Source organism: Mandrillus leucophaeus, unplaced genomic scaffold, assembly GCF_000951045.1.
Source record: "Mandrillus leucophaeus isolate KB7577 unplaced genomic scaffold, Mleu.le_1.0 Scaffold568, whole genome shotgun sequence".
Classification (NCBI taxonomy): domain Eukaryota; kingdom Metazoa; phylum Chordata; class Mammalia; order Primates; family Cercopithecidae; genus Mandrillus; species Mandrillus leucophaeus.
The window spans coordinates 377400-385365 of record NW_012106119.1 but is presented as its reverse complement, the minus strand read 5'-3'; the positions used below and the strand labels follow the sequence as shown (position 1 = coordinate 385365).

The 7966-nt window shown below is 41.3% G+C and overlaps 1 protein-coding gene across 1 annotated transcript in view; it reads left to right on the top strand.

Annotated features, from left to right (window-relative positions):
- Positions 1-7698: 7698 nt before the first annotated feature.
- C3AR1 (complement component 3a receptor 1) overlaps positions 7699-7966 on the top strand; it is a 6608-nt gene continuing 6340 nt past the window's right edge. The window contains exon 1 of the mRNA XM_011998319.1: positions 7699-7760. The gene's annotated coding sequence lies outside the window, so the exon portion shown is untranslated. The remainder of the gene's footprint in view (positions 7761-7966) is intronic.

The window sequence follows — 7966 nt, the reverse complement described above, 5'->3', positions numbered from 1 at the left end:
GTGGGTGATCAGGCCATGCTTCCACTCAAATGGAGTAGGCAAATTCCCAAGACCAGTCCACCAAAGTGCCCATAAAGGCACGCCATGGGTGATCAGGCCACACTTCCACCCAAATGGAGTGGGCAAGTTCCAAAGACTAGTCTTACCAAGTTTCAGATGTCCAGACTCCAAGTGCCAGTTCCTTCCAGGTGTTCAGCCACTGTGTTGATCCTCCATGGGGGCCTGCCACGTGCTGCTCTGGTGAGGCATTCCACTGGGGTGGGGCAATTGCCTACCTGGGCTCACTCTCAGGATCCACATCACTCAAGCTGGCGGGAGTCCCCCGCAGGGATGCTCCACAGGGCAGGCCTAAGCCGCCTAAGGGGCTGCCTGCCTCAACTGTCCATTAATCACCTCACTTCCTGGTCAGGGAACCAAGAAATGTAGCAGGACAAGCTGCAGACAAAACCCCTCAGACACCAAGTTAAAGAAGGAAGGGCTTTATTCGGCCAGGAGCTTCAGCAAGACTCATGTCTCCAACAACCAAGCTACCCGAGTGAGTAATTCCTGTCCTTTTTAAGGGCTCACAACTCTAAGGGGGTCTGTGCGAGAGGGTTGTGATTGATTGAGCAAGCAAGGGGTACGTGACTGGGGGCTGCATGCACCAGTAATTAGAATGGAACAGAACAGGACAGGGATTTTCACAGTGCTTTTCTATGCAATGTCTGTAATCTATAGATAACATAACCGATTAGGTCAGGGGTCAGTCTTTATCTACCAGGCCCAGGGTGTGGTGCTGGGCTGTCTGCTTGTGAATTTCATTTCTGCCTTTTAGTTTTTACTTCTTCTTTCTTTGGAGGCAGAAATTGGGCGTAAGACAATATGAAGGGTGGTCTCCTCCCTTATCTCCTTGTTTACTTTTGGCTTTATGGAACTAAAGTCACAAAGGGTGTTAATGAAACATGTACCTACATTCAGTTTGCTTCCCCTTCAGCCTCTCCTACCTGGCTATTCTAGATACACTCTATAATATAAAGTCAAAAACCAATAAATCCATAGAATAAGCAAAGTTTGTTAGATTTTCTTTAAATTACTCAGATTTGTCTGACTTATCACACCAAATTTGGCTGATTTCTTTCAAACTCCAGACATAGGTATTTGTTATTATGGTAGAGTTAACAGTTTTTTATTTTGTTTTATTTACTTTTTAACTGAATTATTTTAATTTCTGGGCAACTTTGTTCTTCAATTTGTGTTCCTACTTGGCTTTACCATAACTTTGTGGATAATTAGGCAGTTATACTCTAGGGGGAAAAGAGTACATCTAATCTACATCTTTGAAGACCATAGGTTAGAATTTGACTTGACAAAAAGAGTATGATTTCACACTGGGAAGGGAACATTTTGTAAATTATTTGCCACTTGTCTAAGATGGAAAATAATTTTTATCTAACAGGCAACTGGAATTCACATTAGTTTTTTGGCATAATAATGGCTAATATTTGTTACACTCCTTATAAGCTGGCACTGTTTTAAGAGCTTTGCGTGTCTATTAATATATTCCTGACAATCCTATAGAGTAGGTAGAGAATATTGCCTGAATTAGTCATTTTCCACCAGGAAATCTAAAACCATTGTAGGTACTTCCAAAGGGATATATGAGACAAGGACTTGGGCTAGGCATGGTGGTTCACGCCTGTAATCATAGCATTTTGGGAGTTGAGGCCAGGAGTTCAAGACCAGTCTGGGCAACATAGTAAGACCCCATCTCTGCAAAACAACTTTTAAAAATAGCTGGATGTGGTGGTGCATGCCTGTAGTCCCAGTCACTCGGGAGGCTGAGGCAGGAGGATTGCTTGAACTCAGGAGTTCAAGGCTGCAGTGAACTACAATCAAGCCACTGCACTCCAGCCTGGGCAACAGAGCAAGACCCTCTCTCAAAAAAAAAAAAAAAGAAAAGAAAAGAAAGAAAAAGAAGACTTGGCTACAGACGTGTCAAAAGACATAGAGGAATAAAAAGTGAGAAGATATTAGCTGTGTATCAATTACTGCAGAAGGATGCTTTCCTACATTTGGAAGAGAAAAAATGGAAAAGGATGTTACCTAGAATAGGCAAGCATGCACTTGCTTTTAAGGATGGGAGTTCTTGCTGCCACTGAACACGAATCTAAACTCACAGGGCTGCTGCTGCTGCTGCTGCTGCTAGAACCAGTAATCCTGCTGGAGTCTCCAGTTGCCAGAAGCCACTGCTGCCACACCTGCCTCCTCCATTGCAGAAATCAGGTGCTAAATGATATCCCTTTCTCCCACATTGCTTTTGTTTCAACAATTTTAATGTTTATTCTGTTTTATAGTGTTTGTTCTTTTACTTGTGTATTTATTTTTATTTTTATTTTTGGTTTTTGAGACAGGTTCTCTGTTGCCTGAGTTGGAGTGCAGTGGCACTATTGTAGCTCCCTGCAGCCTCAACCTCCCAGGCTCAAGCCATCCTCCTGCCTCAGCCTCCCAAGTAGCTGGGAGTACAGGTGTGCACCACCATGCCCAGCTGATTTTTGTATTTTTAGTAGAGGGGGTTTTTGCCATATTACCCAGGCTCGTCTTGAACTCCTGGGCTCAGGCAATCTGCCTGCCTTGGTCTCCCAAAGTGCTGGGGTTACAGGCATGAATGACCACTTTCTTTTACTTTTAAAATAGATTCACAATCTCTGTGCACAACCAAGTTACGAAATTAAAGGCAATAGTTCCCCTTTCTCCTTACTTTCCATTGACACATCAACATGTCCTTCTGGAAGATCCCATTCAGAACCCAGCTGGGGAGAAGGTCGAGGAGACATAGTCCATAGGTTTCAAATAGAGAGATAATAAGGAAAAAGGGTAGGGACGGCTTGAGTATTGATAGATGACATCTGACACAGTCCCTGTTTTGCAGATAAGAAAATGGCAATATAGAGTTTGAGAAACTTCTTTTCAGTAACACAATTAGTAAGTGGCAGAGTTGAGACTTAAACCCAGGCTTTCTACCTGCCCTCCCTTAGTCCTCAGAATACTCTTTTAACTGCCACCAAAGCAATGTACCTGTGCTATTTATTTGTATTGGGCTCACCTCCCCCTTAATATGTGCTCATGCTTTTCCCTCAAAATGCCCTCTCAGCTTCAATCTCCCTGCTCAAATGAGAGAATTATAGATTGTTAGATGTAAAAGAAACCTGAAAGATCATTTAATCCAACCTTTAATTTTTCACCTAAGAAAACAACAACAACAAATTTCTAGGGCAGGTATCTAGCCCAAGGTCGAGTAGTTATCACAAAAGTGAAAGTCAAATGCCCGTCTCCACATTCCTGGTCTAGTGCTCTATCCACCTCATGAAACTTTTCTTCCATAAAAATTTTCCAGCTAATTCCAGCCACCATCAATCCATCTTTCCCTTTGCTGACCAGCCATTACATTTGTCTGGTCACCCACAGTTTTTGGCACTTAGTTACATGTAATCTAGAGCATAGGTTACTACAAATTATCTAATAATGGATTTAATCATTTTTATTGAAGTCTTTAAGGACAGTAACTTTATCGTGTATTTAACTTTCTCAGAGAAAACAGGCTAGAGATTCTGTGATTCTAAAATTTTTATTTTGGCCAAACAAGCTTTAATACAGATCTCCATCAATGACAGTGTAGAATTAGTCAGTGACTGGTAAAAGGTTTTAATATGGCTGCCTTTGCAATATATATTCAAATTTTCTTTTCTCCAAAGCATCTGATCTCTGCTTTTAGAAATTTATGTTTAGATATTCAGAACAGAACAAAACAGAAGTGAATCACATAAATTCCTCAGAGCTTTCCACAATACACCACAAAACAACCAGTACTTTATAAGAAGAGAGAGAAGTCATTCAGAAACAGGAGCAATATTCACAACATGTTTTTAGTAATTTCCTTCCTGAAAATCCAAAGAACACAGCTGCGAGCTCTTGAACCAGTTTAAACTACTGTATAATCTTTTTTTTTTTTTTTTTTTTTGCGACATAGTTTCACTCTTGTTGCCCAGGCTGCTAGTGCAGTGGTACAACCTTGGCTCACTGCAACCTCCACCTCCCAGATTCAAGCGATTCTCCTACCTCAACCTCCCGAGTAACTGGGATTGCAGGTGCCCACCACCATGTCCAGCTAAATTTTTGTATTTTTAGTAGAGACGGGGTTTCATCATGTTGGCCAGGCTGGTCTCGAGCCCCTAACCTCAGGTGATCCGCTAGCCTCGGCCTCCCAAAGTGCTGGGATTACAGGCGTGAGCCACCACGCCCAGCCACATTGCTGTGTAATCTTTAGAGAGAGAGAAATTAGTAAAATTGAATTCATGCCAGAAACAACTTCAAGGACTCAAGTTAATTCTTTGAATTATATTCAGATGTCAACATCCTTTTCAAAGAAACATTCATTCACTTATTGGTGCCACAGACCTGTTATACCAGGCAAGGTAGCAGTCACTGGAGACAGACAAGAAATTCATGGTAGGGGAGAGAGACAGACAAGGTATTACTTTACAGTACTATTGCCTGACAAATTTCTAGCCATCCTTATGGCCCCAGTGCTTCCTCTTCAGTGCATCATGGTGGGTTTGCTTCCATGAGAATCAGTCTCTTACGGTTTCGTATTCCCAGGGTGTATGTCGTATGCCCTCCTAGCAGCCCCTACTGTATTACAGTTATATACATCTCTCATTCCTCCTCCATCTTCCGCAGCGCAACACACTGCGTCAGTAGCAGGCGCAGACTATATGTTTATGGTACTGAACTTAGTGTGACGATTGGTGAAGTCTCTTTAGTGGAAAATTCTGTATCTTTCAAAAATTTAAATGTGTATGCTCTTAGATTTAGCAATTCCAATTCTAAAACTCTTTTCTACAGAAATACGTATAAATACAACAGTGCTCATTGAGTTTTGTTTTAATCATTTAAAATTGGATAAAAACAATATTAAACGAAAAATAATTGATTAAATGAAATAATACGGAGCAATTTTTTTTTTTTTTTTTTTTTTTTGAGACGGAGTCTCGCTCTGTCACCCAGGCTGGAGTGCAGTGGCCCGATCTCAGCTCACTGCAAGCTCCGCCTCCCGGGTTCACGCCATTCTCCTGCCTCAGCCTCCCGAGTAGCTGGGACTACAGGCGCCCGCCACCTCGCCCGGCTAGTTTTTTGTAGTTTTTAGTAGAGACGGGGTTTCACCGTGTTAGCCAGGATGGTCTCGATCTCCTGACCTTGTGATCCGCCCGTCTCGGCCTCCCAAAGTGCTGGGATTACAGGCTTGAGCCTCCGCGCCCGGCCATAATATGGAGCAATTTTAAAAGTATAATTCGGGGCCGACCACGTAGCTCACGCCTGTAATTCCAGCACTTCGGGAGGCCGAGGCGGGCGGATCGCGAGGTCAGGAGACCAGCCTGGCCAACATGGTGAAACCCCGTCTCTACTAAAAATACAAAAAATGAGCCAGGCGTGGTTGCAGGCACCTGTAATCCCAGCTACTTGGGAGACTGAGGCAGAAAAATCGATTGAACCCAGCGGGCAGAAGATGCAGTGAGCCGAGATTGCACCATCGCACTCCAGCCTGGGCGAGAAGAGCGAAACTCTGTCTCAGGGGGAAAAAAAAAAATATGATTTGGGCCAAGATGTCCTGATATAAAAAGATAAGTGGAAAAAACAGAACAAAACAATATGCGTAGTAGAATGTGAGTATTTATGAGAGATTACATCTGGAAAGTGGAAAAAGGATAGCTAGGTGTTTAGGAAATTTTAGTTTTTACTTTAATCTTCTCATATTTAATTTTTACCATGGGGAATTAACTGCTTTTATAAAGTATATTTTAATTGGATATATATGTACATATATGGTAATCCTATCTTTTATATGCTTTCTGAATACCTAGATTATTCAATATTTTCAAATATTGGAGGAAAGAAAACCTAAAATAATCAATAGAATTATATGTACTAACATAGAAATGGGTTTGATATATCGTTAAGTAAAAAAGCAAGACATAAAATCACACATAAATTACCATCCCATTTGTGTTCAAAACTACCTTTTAAAAAAATATGTGTTAGGTCAAGCGCAGTAGCTCACGCCAGTAATCACAGCATTTTGGGTGGCTGAGGCAGGTGGATCACCTGAGGTCAGGAGTTCAAGACCAGCCTGCCCAATATGGCGAAACTCCATCTCTACCAAAAAAATGCAAAAATTAGCCGGTTGTGGTGGTGCATGCCTGTAGTCCCACGAACGAGGATGAGGTGGGAGAAGTCCTTGAACCTAGGAGGCAGAGGTTGCAGTGAGCCAAGATCATGCCACTGCACTCCAGCCTGGACAACAGAGTGAGGCCCTGTCTCAAACAACAAAATGTGTGCTATATTCAGAAAAAAAAATTCAGGAAGAATGAACACTAACCTATTAAAAATAGTTACTTCAGGCAGTGGAATTGAAAAGAAAATATTTCATTTTTTTACCCATTACACTTCTGTATTATTTCAATTTATCTCTTCTAGAACAAAGTATGTTCTATTTTTGTAATTAGATGATGACAATGGAAATAAACTAATAAATACTACTCAACTCTTGGCATTTTTCTTTTGGTCTTTCTGCCTCAAAAATATTCCGTGGTGACTTGACTGCAAACAAGAGGAGAAGCAGATATTATGGTCTGGACAAGTTGATTAATATAGACTGAAGCCTATATCACAGACAACAGTGTTCAAATACATTTGACCCAAATAAACTTTATTTTATATGCATATATCTAAAATAATAATATAAGAATTATTTACAGCATAGTATTCATTAAACAGGAATCATCTTCAGTCTTCTGTACTCCTTCCTGATGAAACACCACCTCGACTCCAGCCTGTTCTCCAGTGACCACTAAGCTCTCCCACCTACCTCCCCACCTACTTTCCCTCTGCCACCTCCCTGCCCTCGGCCACCTCACTGCCCTCTCCCACCTACCTGACCTTGAATAGGCTCCACTTATGGCCTAAGCAGCTTTACACCTTTTTCTGTCTCTAGAATTCCTACAAGTACTTAAGGACTTGCCCACATCTTATTTCTATCTTAAGACTCTCCTAGATTGCCCTGGGTTATATACACCCTTGCCTAGAGTGTTCTATTATTTTACTTCTATTGTTACTTCTATTATTATAGTGTAGGCTATATTACAGTTTTGTGTGTATATGTATGGGTACAAATTCCCACTTGATTGTGAATCTCTGGAGATTAGAACAGAGCTTCATCCATCCTGATTTTGGCATGGCACCATTTTTCACATATATCAAGCATTTAGGATATGTTATTTGAGATTAATTAAATGAGTTTATTCAGGTCATTCCTCCCCAACCACTCCCCACCCCAACCCTCACATCTCATAGAGTCATTTTTTTTTGCATTTCTAAACAAAACCTATGGAGTTGAACCCTATGTACAGAAGCACCCTCTCTCTAACCGTTCTCTGTGTGTTGCAGAAAATGTCTCAGGATTACAGCCTCCTACTTCTGTTTTCCTGCTTCGCCTTTCTAAGTCATTTAGAAATGACTCACTTTGAAACCCTTCCTGTGAGGTCAGATAGTGGTCTAGAGCATGAGGCTTAATTTATTGCCAGAAACAGAGAGAGGAAAGAAGAAGAGAAAGCTCAGCAAATTTTCTTGCCACACTTCATGACTTCACTGTGGTTAAGTGTGGGGACCAGACAGACTCGTGGGGACATCCAGGTGCTGAAGCCTTCAGCTACTGTCTTGGTTTTTTGGTAAGAAAATCTAGATCCACCTGATGACTTGTGCTTAGCTTGTTTTGCTCATTAATGGCAATGATTTTGAGGGTCATTATCTTCTATTTCCCCTATTTCTTCTCCGACTTTCAATTCTTTTGTCTTATCTCTATGTCCAACTTCCCTTTTCTAAATATTCCACATTCCATTTGTCTTTGCTTTTAATATTTTCATAGTGGAATTAA